The following is a 13,916-nucleotide window of genomic DNA, read 5'->3' on the forward strand; positions in this document are numbered from 1 at the left end:
CTTGGGAAACTTGTGGGTTCACCCTCCCCCCTTACACATAGAGGCAAGTGCAGGTAAAGCGCCAGGTGTTCGTAGACATTGGAAATAAAACCTGCGAACCAGCACAGGAACTGCACCTAATCAGTTGAACCACTCGGCATACGGCACAAGAGTGGGGCTTTAGCTTCGCTCACAGATCACAAGGGCAGCACACGTGCCGCTGGGACTGCCGGACAAAGTGTAAGGTCCTTGGTGCCCAGCACTAGTTTCGCCCACCACGGGAATACGAGGATGCTGTTATTGACGCCTGCAGTCCTCCTACGGCAGCGCAGCAGAGACGCACCTAGGGGCTAACTGAAAGTTTCACGAAAGTTTGTTTAGGTTCGGCTTCGTGTTCTCCATTCAGATCACACTCCATTCTAAAGCAATGTCACCTGGAGAATGCTGACAATGGGAGCTACAAGCATTTCAAGCGTTCAAAGCTGTAACACAGCGTTTACTAAAGCCATTAGCGTCTAACTCTCTAATAAGGATTTCTTTTTGTTCTGCGATATACGATGGGTGCCTAGTCCCAAATTTACATGATGAAGTAAACCTGAACGAACATACCGCGGCATATATATAGTTGTGCAAAAAACGCTGCCTAAGAAACACGCTAGGAGCCAAATCTCGGAACCAAATTAATGTGTCTTGAGTGTAACAGGACACGCGAGCTGATCAGAAGAATTTAAAAGCGTAGCCGATAGCAGATCAACAGGAAGATGAAAGTTATATCAACAACACAGAGAATAAATCCCAAGGGTATGGCGATCAACTATAAATTTATCGTTTGTGAAATACGAGCTTGTTCTCCTGCTTTTTAAGGTTCAAACAAGGCAGTTCATGGACATCTTTATTCGAGAGAAAGAGCTCGACGAAGAACATTGTCCACAAAAGAGCAAACGCAGGCAGTTTATTTCTCACGCTTTAAGCCAGCTGCTGCAGCAGCCTCTTTCCGTATGTTTCTCCACAGGTCCGTCACCGGTGATATTTCTTCTGTGCGTCTTATCGCAGCCTCCACGCATCGGAGATGTTCTGGAGAGAAGTATTCGTTCCATCTGCCGACCTTGCCTTTTCTTACGAAGTTCAATTTGCGGTTGTCAGCCTTATATGCGTCGTTCACCGCCTCTTTATTGCTTTCACTCCGTCTATTCGAATGAGGCATTGAGCTGATTGCGAAACTTGCATTGATCGCTACTCTCATATTCTCCGCCGCAGAGCGCCAGAGTAGCTTTTAGAATAATTGCTCATTTTCTTGCAACTCACGGGCGTAGCTTTCTTCGAGGAAGTGCGCTAGTTTCAGAATAGTACCTTGCGTATCTTCCATCAGGGCCTCATATGTAAGGAAGAACACGTTGGGCTTGTCCTACACGGCATATCCCGAAATTACGTGATCAAAGTATGTGCCGTGACCGGCTATGCCGTCGTCATCGTCAGACTTTGTTGCCATCACTGTAGGCCGCCTCCGCCCACAGGTGGACCCCATTGCAAAAACCCTGCCGTTCAGCGTTTCACCACATTCACCATACTAACCTCTTCACACGCTGACCGTGAACTCCTTCCCTGTGGTTTAGAACCTCCCGTTACGCTGCCTACTCCAGCGTTACTGTAGTCAGGGAGGTGCAATTAACAGCTGTAGGCGTAAAACAAGGTTTTCGAGGGCAAGTGTTAGTGTCAAAAGACGAGGGGCTTTGCTCTTTGTTGGACGCGGTGCCAGTGTTTAGCGATATTTGTTGCCGCGATATTTGCAGAATGATCGTTGGCAAGGTGTTATGTCTTCATCTGAGATTGTTCATATCCATGGACGGTTGTTTGTCTTTCATCGACGCTGCTGGTCTCACTAAGAACGTCAACAATGTTGTTGAACATTTCAGAGGCTTTGGTTTTGTCCAGCAATCGTCATGTGAGATGGCGAAGGAGAGCGCGCCGGTCGACCTTGACTGCAGCTTGAAGTTCGAGAATGGCGTTTTATTTTTCTCTTACAATTTTAGGACGTCATAACTGCTTCTCAGCGACAACTTGGCGTATTAAAATGTTATGAAGTATGCCCTAATTCAATGTCAAATGCAATTTTGCATGACAAAGTGCTTTCCTCGCTCTTTCGAGAGGTTTCAGATACAATCTGTGCGGTTAAACGAGCTCCGTTACCACAGTTGTGTTGCACAGTTGTGTTCCTCTTTAGTCATAATGGCAAAGGATTAACCAAAGTTACAAAAGGTAAAAGGAGGAAGCCAATATAGTAAGGCACTGCGGACAGCAGTTATATGCGTACAACATATATCATAGCGCGTAACGATTGCGGCATGGAGGCATGATATTGATGTGCATGAACTCCGCAAAAAGTGTCACGTGTGCTCTAAGATTCAAGGAAAGCGCCTTCACCATGTTTTGCGCGCTAGGGATGTTGTGTTGCACGAAGGTGAAACATGTGGTGCTCTGCAAAGTATACCTCTTTCATGTGGCGCAATCTGTGTGGGACAGTCTAGCAGGTTCTTGAACACTCAGTTGCGTAAAGGGCAGAGAAATTTGGAAGAATCACCTGAATCATTTAATTACCCATTTCGGCATCAGAAATTGCACAGCCGTTTTCGACCGCATACGAGTCTTACGAGTATCCAAACCACGAACTACATTATAGAGCCGTATCTTAACGCATTCAAAGGCAATAAACAGGCCCACGTTTGGTGTGAAGGGACCAGAAAGTGTACTATTGAAACATTAAATTCGGTAATGATTTGGAAATTTTTTGTCTTTCAATCGCTTTTCTTGCGGATTCAGTTCTGCAGTAAGGATATTTATTCACAACTTTTTCGAAGAATAAAACCATAGTTCAGTGTCAGCGCTTGTTGTGTATTCATCCTATACTCGTCATTTGGTCGTCTGTCCTGTTTTCCGTTGAAAATGAACCTAGCTGTCGCGGTGGTTCAGTAGTTAAGGCGCTCGGCTCCTGACACTAAAGACACTGGTTAGATGCCGGCCGCGGCGGTCGTATTTCGATCGAGTCGAAATTCTAGAGGCCCGTGTACTGTGGAATGCGACTGCATGTTAAAGTACCTCATGTGGTCAAAATTTCTGGACGCCTTTACTACGGCGTTCCTCATGCCTGAGTATATTTGGGATGTAAACCCTCAAAAACCTAAACCATAACCAACTAGCCGAGATATCTGTTCAGCTGCAGTATATTTCCATGCGACATTTAGATTTATATCTTTAGTCGTCGAGTGATCTCGGTTTGTAAAGGTTTGGTTTCAATATGTTTATCTTTACAGTACACCTTAAAAGCTTAGCGGTGCTATAGTAATGTTGACACAAAAGCATTAACGGTTCCTTATCGCAGAAGAGCCGGCGACGGCTTCGTTGCCCGTGAGCGAGAAATCTATGCAAGTTCCTCAGTGAGGTAACTTTGGTGTGAGGTGGTACCCTTTGGTTACGTGACGTTAATTGTGCCACCATCACAACCTGCTCAACGAATTTTGAGCACACTGGCCGTAATGCAGGTGGCTGTTAAAAATGGTTGGTTGAGGGAGGTTGCTCGGGAAGAACAAGCTCAGTCTCACAAGCCCTGCAGGTGGCAGCACTTGCCATTGCATGGCTGCTGCGCCACTGCGTCATCAGTTGTACGAGGGCTCCCAGGGATTTATGAATGTGCAGTAGAGAATAACCAAGGCCGCATACATAGGCATGAACTGATTAACGGTATGGCGTCATACACTTAAGGCGGAACATAAATCGTCTCAGCAGTTTTTTCTGAAGTTGCTCCTTTTGCGCACTGCAAAGTGGGAAAATAGAATAAATTCGAAATCTTTTTGTGAAGTTGTCAGTCAAGTGTGAGGAATGAACTTTGTTCAACAAGGTATCCGCCTGACCAGGAAACTGAACTCAGTATTGATTCTTGGTAGTTTTTATTACGTTTTTGAAGCTTCATTCATTTGCAGTGTCACACAGTTCAGTACCACAGGTTTGGGCCAGCTGATATGCACAAAACTCTCTCTGCCAGACTAGAGAATGTTGTGAACTTTCTTTGAGACAAGTGCACCGTCGAACCAGTATCCACAATAACATCACCATGGCGCTAACGCATATCGGTAATATATATTTGTTCTTTCTTGCATCTTTTGGTGGAAGAAAAATGTAGAGTTTAATTCGGACATCTCAGGGACAAATTGCTTGAAATGGCTCTCTCAGGATATGTGGTTCACGGAAGGACTTGCTTAATACCTTAATCTGGAAAGAACCAATGATTACAGAGGAAACTAGTTTGGTTTCATATCCAAAAACAAAATTGCCACTCTATGCACGCTGCATATCAGGACCAGGAAGCCTTCGTTTCACTTGAAAACGCACATATGGGAGTCGCATAGCCGGCGTTGCTTTCTTGTGTGTCACTTTCTTTACGTGCGGTGCACAGTTAAGTAGATGTGGCAGCACGCAATGCGTTGAAAGTAGTTTGGGACTTTCCCCTTCATGGAGACAAAAACAACTAAGCTCACTCTTCGCCAAGCGTTCGTGGTCGCGTCATCGGAAGCTGTCGCGAGATGCACCTACCCTTTTATTAAACTATGTTCTGTCTCAAAAAGGTTATTCAAGTTGGTAATTAGCACAACACCCACTGGCTGTAAGAGGTCTTGATTCTTGGCGATGTGGAACCGTAAATAGATAATACCAGTTTAGAGAAAAAAACTGACGCCTACCAATATTTTTTTTTTCCCAACGTTTCAGGACCAACTCGGTCCCTTTTCCGCACTGTAAAAAAATTTGCATCCTTAAGGGTGTATTTCCGTGTCTATAACTAACACCCTCCCAAAAGGGTGCAAAGTATGCTCGTCGCACCCATAGCAAGGGTTGGATCGTTACAGTTGCACCCTTATTTTTTGGCTGCCTAAAAGGGTGCAAAGTATGCTTGTCGCGCCCTTTTTACGACTGCTTTAAAGTTTCTTAGGTTTTTATTGGTTTAAAAGGCGGTGATCAATTTTTTTGGGGGGTCCACTCTCGAATGGGAGCTAAACATTTCCTACGAAAAGCTGCCAACGACCTGTCTAACTTTGCACTAACGTTACGGCACCTGCAACTATAATTATAATACCCAGATGAAGAGTGTCTCATATTGTTTCTGAATCACCTCTCTAGGGAGTCACATTTGTTGTTGTTGCGACTGAAATAAGGATGAAAACCTTTGTAAATGTGTTATGACTGTGCATGTAACCATTGGTTTTGTCTATATATTTTGTGCTTTTAATAAATTTTGTCAGTTGTTAATGAGCACTTGTGTCATTGTCACTCTGTCTCTGTCCGTGTCCTTGTGGTGCCACAGCAGTATGAATTCGTACCAACTCGCCCAATTCTCAACGCTTTTGATGAAAAGGAAAGTGCACGGGCCTGCCAACTGGCTCTAGCCGAGCCACCACCGCTGCCACGTGCAGATAGAGGAGTTAAACAAAAAGTGAGAAGAAAGAGTGAAAGAACAGACGCGCATCGAGGCAACCACGTCCGCCGAAGCGAAAACGCCGGCTGAAACAACGGATACCCTTCTGCGCACAATTTCTCTAAGTTTATATGTGCCATTTTAACGACCCCCTATTTGGGGTCAGTGAGGCTTAGCCCTTCAGCTAAAATAATTCAGTTAATTATCACATTCTGGGGACGCAGATCCAAGTCATAGCTGCTCGCATCAAGGTTGCCGCTGTCTTTTAATGGAAAACTCGAATAGCTCACATCATATTAAAAGCACGCATGATTGAACCACTGAAATGTTGTTCGACAAGTCAAAGAATACCGTACACGCTTACGCACCCTTGCACCCGCAGGAGCTACAACACCCTTGCACCCGTGCAGCTTTGAAGGGCCCAGGGGTGCTTTAAAGGTGCTAACATGCTCAGCGCACCCTTTTCCAAAAAAACTAAGACAAAATGAGGGCGTGGAAAGGGTGCAGCCATGAGCGCTACACCTTTAAAGCCCGACCCACATGGAGCGGTTTTCTCGCGGAAAACCTGCGTACGGCCGCCCGGCGGCGGCCGCTTGGCCGCCGGCGGCCGTTCGCCGCCGACCAAGCAGTGCTAGATACGTTCGCCCGGCGGTCAGCCGCTCACCGGAAGCGGCGAATGCGAGCTGCCAGCGCGGACCAATGAGGGCGCTCTCTTCCCGCATCTAGCTTCCGCCCGCACGCGGCGACAAACATGGCGGCGCCTTTCGAAGCCGGACCCCTCGCTTTGGACTGAATTCTCGTTGTTGCTGCCTTTTTCTCTGCGTTCACTGGCCGTAAATGGAGCACCGGTCTTTCGCTTCGTCTCGCCTTGCCTATAATAAAACTTATAAGTGATAAATTTGCCTTATTTTTTTATTTAGAGTGACGATTCTCCCACTTCTAGGCTTAAGAGGAGAGCCGGTTAGTTTACAATAATGGTTCCTGTCCCGAGAACCAGATTGCGCTACTATAGGCTGAGTCTATTTTTGCGTCTCTGCTAGCAGCAGCTGCCGGTGGCTCGGCGCGCAGGGTGTCGGTTGCAGTCGGTTGCCTGGAGACAACTGCAGACTAATACATACCCCAATCTGAGTTTACTCAGCAAAATTTATCCTTCCACATATGCCAACAAATGCCCGCTATGCGGTGAACACCCAACGCTTTACCACGTTACATGGGCCTGTCAGAAAATGCAGGCAGTGCCGATAAACAACACACCAACACCGGAGCAGTGGGAGGCTGCGCTGTCCAGCTCGAAGCCTGAAGAGCAGCTCAAGCTGATCGACAGGGCTTGCAAGACTGCAAAGGCCGCTGGGGCCCTGGACTGAGGGCTCCACCTACTCTTCGATAAAGAACACTTGTTGTACAATAAAGTTTTTCATTCAGGGTGAAACCGAGTGGGGGTGGAGTGGAGAGGGGAGATAGCATACGCTGAACTAAAAAGTGAGAATGCGCCCTCCAATAAACAATGGCTTTAGAGTAAGCTTACAAATCTTTTTTTTTTGTTTTTGTCGGCAGCGGTTTGGCGGCAGCCGCCCGTTTTCCGCCTCTTTCCGCAATTTTTTTTTACTGTGCGGGGTGACTAAATTGTGCCAGCAGCAGCGAGGTGTTGCCTTCGCTCTTCCTTTGCTAGCACGTGGCGCAGTCCACTAAGGTACGCAGAGGGGAGCGTTCCTGGAGTTCTATTCATCGCCCCCTTTGTGAGCCGGATGTGTCATGACTCCACATGCCGCCTCTAGAACAGGTTTGGCTCCACGGCCAAGGCGCTCACCTCTTCGAAGGCTATTGGGTGGTCGGCGCGCTCGCAGTGTTCGGCGAGGGGGTTGGCTTCCGACTTCAGTAGCCGGACGGCATTCTTGTGTTGCCTTATTCCTTGGGGGAGGTTTTTTGTTTCGCCGACGTATGAAGCCGGGCACTTGGAGCACGGGATTTTGTAAATGACGCCCGGTTGTTTTTCTCTGGGGACGCGGTCTTTCGGTCGTGGTAAGAAGCGGCTTATTGCCGAAACAGGTTTGTGAGCAACTTAAATTCCATGTTTTCCCAGAATGCGTGCAAGTGCCTCGTTGGTTCCCCTCACGTATGGAAGCACCACGAGCGCGTGTTTCGTTGTTTCATTGTTGGCTGTTGTTCCCCCTGTCCTCTGAGCCTGACGGCGACCAACACGTTGAATGAAGCCACGTGTGTAGCCATTCTTCTGTATGTCGGCGAGAACGGTGGCCTCTTATGCTTTTTTCTCTGCTTCGGAGGAGTAGATTGCCTTTGATCTTCTCAGAAGAGAGGAGAGGACTGATTCCTTGTGGCTAGTAGGGTGGTTGGAATTAAAATTTAGGTAGCGGCCGGAGTGGGTTGGCTTCCTATAGGCACCGAACTTTAGATCTGCCCCTTCTCTTCTTATGAATACGTCCAGGAATGGCAATGTGTTATTCACTTCTCGTTCCATTGTAAACTGAATTCAAGGTTCGACTGAGTTGAGGTGTGGCAGGAAATTTTCGACCTGCGATGTCATCAGAATGCAGAAGCAGTCGTCATCGGCCATCTTGCCAGCGCCTCGAATGCCCTGTCCGAGCCCAATTTTTCTTTATTTCGACTTGAATGTAATTAACCCGCGGGTGTTGCCTCTTACTGTCTCTTAAAATTACACTTCCCAATTTCTTTCCCATAGCTCGGAATGTTGTCCTGAATTTAAGATGAACCCTTTTCGCTAGCCTCCACGTTTCTGTCCCATACATGAGTGCCGGTAAGATACAGCCGTTATATAGTTTTCTCTTGTGGGATATTGGGGAACTGTAATTCATGATCTGAGAGAACCTTCAAATGGGTGCCAGCGCATCCTTATTCTTCTGGTTATTATACTCTCTAATCCGGATGTGAGGTTGCTACGTACCCTAAGTATACATATTCCTTCTCCACTTCCAATGCCTGGATACCTGTTGCAAACTACTATTCACTGCCGAGTATGTTGAACAATTTTCTGTATAATAATTTTCTGCATCATCGTACAGCTCTTCCTAAGTCATTGAATATGCTTTGTAATTCGTACGCTTGGTGACCTAGCAAACCAATGTCATCAGCTAACCGCAGGTGACGAAGGTATTCTTCATTAGCTATTATCCCCCACCTGTTGGAAATTCAAGCTTCTTAATAGCTCCAGTAAACAGGCGGCGAATAGTATTGGCATGATCCTGTCTGCCTGCCTGACAGCCTTCCTTATTGGAACCTTAATGCAGACTTTATGGAGGAATGTGGAGGCTGTGCAGCCGTTATAGATATCGTCCCGTATTTTGCATAAAGTTGATCAAACATGTTTGGGCACCTTAAAAATGACCTTCGCAATGCGCGCTCTTGAAGTGACTTGCGCGTAATTTATTGAAGTACTCCTTTTGGAAGTGGCGAGAGTGTCACTTGTCGGAAACGGAACGTCTAACGAATGTCGCAAAAGCAGTTATAAAAGTGATGTCTTTGATAATGAAAATACCGACACCACATGTACGTACAATGCGTGTCACGCACGAATGGGTCTGCCAAAAGCTGAAGCCAACATCTCAGCTGCAAAGAGGGTGGAGCGGAGTAGATGGGCTTTTTTTCTTGAGAAAAAAGAAAAATGCCATGAAAGAGATTATTGCCCTCGGCTCAAGGCACAAAAACAGAGGCTTATTTTACGCGTTGTCTACACTAAGCGGCAGCCGATGGTATTAGGATTATTGGCTGCTCTTTCATTTTTCTTTACTAAAAATTACGAGAGACCTTGCGCTTAACACCGACCGGTTTTACATAGGAAGGTTACTGCACTCTTGTCCATATGGGTATGGCATACACGACATGGAACTATGTACTATGTTATTTATGCAGTTAAGGAACGAGCTATTGTTGAAAAATTTATTCCCAACTATTAATCACATTCTTAGTGGTTTTTATCTTATATGTAGCACTCTCATGCTTTGTTGTACGAAACCGTCTCTGAGAAAGCTGTATGCTTCCTGGCCGACGCCGAAAGGTCTTTACCCATTTTTGGCTCCTTGCGTTATTTTTAAGTTGCGCTCTTTCATCAATTCTGAAGTTTGTGCAGAATGACGGCTTGATGACTTGAACGCCTACCGTCAGTAACCGAGATACATTAAATTAGAAACAAGGATTGCGAGAGCAGTCGTGAGAAGATACACGAACTGGCTATACATATAGAGGATGCAGTTTGTTAAGGACGAAATGGAAGCCCGTAGGGAAGTAGTAGAACAGCAATATGAATTTTGCAATGAAAACTTTTCTACAGATGCGATAACACTTCAACAGAAAAATAGCCAAATGTGTACGGATCATGTGCCATACAGAATGTAAATACACAGAATGTATATTGTGCACTATTTCGGCGCTTATGTTTTCAGTCACCTACTGTAATTGTGTTAATTTCCATGGCTCACTTGAGGAGTCCGTCAGAGCTGTAATTTCATGAGTGCCAGGTTTGCACAAAAGTGGGATTTATTAGCGTGGATTTATTAACGAGTCGAACCACTGTTGCTTTAATAGGGCTGCTATTACATAGTAATTAGGCTATTATAACATTTTTTTAGTCACTCATGTGTGCCTAATCAGACATGGCATCCATACTGCAGAGAATATAGCAGGATTAAAGAGGAGAGCAGCTTCTGCTTGAAGAGATGGATGGCCGTCACCCACGGACCGAATATATGGGAGAAGAAAGTCAAAACACAAAAGCAACTTCTTTTGAAGTAATTTGCCGCCTCTTACCTTGTTGGCCCCAGCCCTGCACATCTCAGTCTCTGTATATGACTGCTAGGAATGGCCCACCAAATCTCGAAAAGCGCTTCAAACCTCCGATTTTGTCAGAAGCTGCCAACGCATAGCATTATTAAGTGAGAAGCGCTCTGTTTCCTCGGAAGCAAATAGATACGAGGAGCACTTTTTAGTCTGCTTCAAGCTATACTTGTTACTACGTCAAGAAACTTCGGCACAATCTTCAAATTGCATTTTTCAAACTTTACTAGACAATGAAGCGAAGGGCTGTGTCAGCCACTGCTAGTAGTACCTCACCTACCCCGTCCCAAAAATGAAGATAACCTAGAAGAGCTGCAACAAGTGTGAACCTCAAACGGAAACGTTTTTGGCTTGAAGCCATTCTTGGTTACTATGTCAAACAACAGCCTTAGGCACCATCTTGAAATGAAACTTTCAAAAACATATTTTTCGACATTGCGTGCGCTCTATCAGTAGGTTTATGGATTAGACTTAGCCGTGGGCTTCTGGTTCTGCTTCCGGAGATGTCTGGTTGGGGTCTTCTTGAGAGTGAAGGAGGCTTTAGTGGAAAAGCGGGAGGAGGGCTCTGGGTGCCAGACTGTGGCTCATTGGCACGATATGCATTTTTGCCTGCGGGTTTCCGTATCTGCAAAGACGGGATTGTGCCATGGAAGCTTTTCTGGAGCCCACAGGGGGCCCTGATGCTTTCCAGCCCTTCAGGGGCGCTGGACACACACACACACACACACACACACACACACACACACACACACACACACACACACACACACACACACACACACACACACACACACACACACACACACGCACGCACGCACACGCGCACGCACGCGCGCACACGCACGCGCACGCACGCGCGCACACACACGCACGCACACACACACTCACGCACACACACAGCCTTGTGAATTCATAATAATGATTTAGTTTTATTCAGGGATATCTGACGGCTGGTAAATCCTGAACTTACATGCTGAAGTAAAACTGAAGAAACATACAGCAAACAGGCCCCGCGAAAAAACGCTGCCCAACCAAAAACACGCTGGGAGGCAAATGTCGGAAAGAACCTCATGTGTCTTGAGTGGGACAGGATATGTGAGCTGATCGTGGGAATTTATAAATCTGGCCCCTGCTACATGAACGGCAAGATGAAAATTATATCAACAACGCAAAGAAGACCCAATCGGATGGCGACAAACCAAAAATCTGCCATTGGTGAAATACAAGCTTTTTCTCCGGCTACTTAAGTTCAAAACGAGGCTATTCTTGACATCCTTATATGAGAAAAAGAACTCAACGAAGTCCGTTTGTCATGGAAGAGAAAACACTGGCAGTTTATTTCACATATTCAACGCCAGCCGCTGCAGCAGCCTCTTTGCGGATGTTTCTCCACAGGTCCATCACCGGCGATATTTCTTCCGTCGTTCTTATAGCAGCCTCCATGCGCCGGAGATGTTCTGGAGAGAAATATTCTCTCCAGCTGCCAACCTTGGCTTTTCTTACGAGGTGAAATTTACTGTTGTCACCCTGATATGCCTCCTTCCATACTTCTTTATGGTTGTCACTCCATAAATTTGCCTCAGGGAGTGAGCTGATGGCTAAATTTGCAATCATTATTTTTCTCATATTCTCCGCCAGACTACGTTCGAGTAGCTTCTGGAGTAAATGTTCGTTTTCTTGCAACTCACGGGCGTAGCTTTCTCCGAGGAAGTGCGCGAGCTTCAGTATCGTACCCAGCGTGTCTTCCATGAGGTCCTCATAGCAAACGAAGAACACGTTTGGCTCATCCTTCATGGCATATCCGGAAACTAAATGGTCAAAGTAGGTGCCGTAACCGGCTATGCCCTCAGTGAGGAAGGCCTCAATAAACTCATCAAAAGAGCCATCCTTAAAGCGGTAAAGGCTGAGGTTGGTCACGAAGTGAAAAAGAGATACAGCCAACTCCCAAGGGTTCCGAGCTACGTAGATGTATTTTGCTTCGGCGCTTACGGTCTCCCGTGGTGGTGACAGGTGCGTTTGCAGCAGTCGCAAGGGCAGGCTCGGCTTCCAGCCTTCCAACTGCAATAATCCAAGATAGCGCATGTTCTCTCTGAACTCCTAATAAGAGCTCAGGGGCTCGCCTCTTTTCAGTATGAGCTGCACAATGTAGAGAACCCAGTGCGCCCCTGCTTTTGGGTAAGAAAGTTGGACCAGGTCGCCCTTTCTTGGAAGAAACATCAGTGCATCCCTCAAGAGGTCCGAGTCGTAGTGAGGATCCCTGGGTACGCCATCTATAAGCTGAACGTGCGGCTTCCTCTTCGCCATTAGAATTTCGACAATCCACCTGCGCAAATAATAAACTTAGAGTGAAGAATGTGCAAAATTTCCGAGCATGACTGCGTTTTTCTGTATTTAAACTTGAATTAGGTTCACTTCAATTAAACTTTAAACTTCATTAAAATTTAAAATTTAAACTTCAATTAGCACTCATAGCAAAAATAGTCATGATCTGAGGCCAAATAAAGCATACAGCAATATTCTTTTTTTGGGGGGGGAACGTGAGGTGTATTTGCCTGCAAAATAAGTTTAAAGAAGAACTACAGAAAGAAGAAGAAAAATCACCGCGCTTGTGACCACAACCCACAGTTTTCACGTGTCTCGTGGAGTGCGCTAGCAAATAAGGCTACCCTAATCAGGCGCAGTTCGCAGTAGCCGTCAGCGATGAGGTGTACTACATTCGTCCGCTGCCGCTGCGGCCTCCTGGTTCTATGGTAACCGACCCTCCCTTTGATTATTCCTCCGCTCGCGTCACACCATCCGTATTCCAAAATAGCTGTACTCCTCTCACTTGTGGTTACCGTTGCAACCACCCTCCCGTTGAGCATTTCACCAAATTCACCATACCCTCATCTTCCCATGCTCACCCGACACTCCTTCCCCTTGGTTTCCTCCCTCCAGTTACACTGCCTACTCCCACGTTCCTATACTCAGGAAAGGGCACTTAACAGCTGTGTCTGGAAAACAAAGTTTGGAAGAGCATGCTCTACTATCAAAAAGCAAGAGGCTTTTCTCTGGGTTGAGCATGCTGCCTGTGTTTAGCGACATTTTTCGCGGTCGTATTTGCTGAGTGGCCTATGCATGTTGAGTGGCTTATGCAATGGCTTATGTATGTTGCTCGACACGCCTTATGATAAACAAGAGGTCATCTGAAAGAGTTGATGTAAGGGCATCTGCTCGGCAAGGATGTCCACTGTCCTCCCTAATTTTGCTGTTTATTTGGGGCCTATTTGTAGGATGATAACTGCGAGAGGGCACATTCGAGGCTTTTGGTTGGGAGCGTGTGAAGTGAGAATAGTGGCATTCGCTGATGAACTGGTGCTCTTTTGTGAAGACCGCAAACGTACTGTAGAAGCGTTACAAGTAACCGAAAGGTTTTGCTGGCAAACCGGTAGCGTAGTTAATTTAGACAAATGTCTCGGAGCCTGGCATGGGCAATGGGACCTAGAACGAGAATTGTTTGGCGGGGTCCGATGGGATATAACTGCCGGAGTTTATTTGGGAGTCCCGCTGAAAACATACGGGGAGAACGCCAATTACTTGAATGAAAAGCGGAAGAAATGTGGGGCAAGATGAAAGGATGGATGGGCCGTATTGTTTTCTTTTTCGTGCACACCTTTCTTGTGGCAAGGAT

The 13,916-nt window shown here is 46.3% G+C and overlaps 1 pseudogene; it reads right to left on the reverse strand.

Annotated features, from left to right (window-relative positions):
* Window positions 1-11,581: 11,581 nt before the first annotated feature.
* Window positions 11,582-12,550, reverse strand: LOC149333174 (sulfotransferase 2A8-like; annotated as a pseudogene).
* Window positions 12,551-13,916: the final 1,366 nt, after the last annotated feature.

This window comes from Amblyomma mixtum, chromosome 8 (assembly GCF_055824585.1).
Source record: "Amblyomma mixtum isolate Tamu chromosome 8, ASM5582458v1, whole genome shotgun sequence".
Taxonomy (NCBI): Eukaryota; Metazoa; Arthropoda; class Arachnida; order Ixodida; family Ixodidae; genus Amblyomma; species Amblyomma mixtum.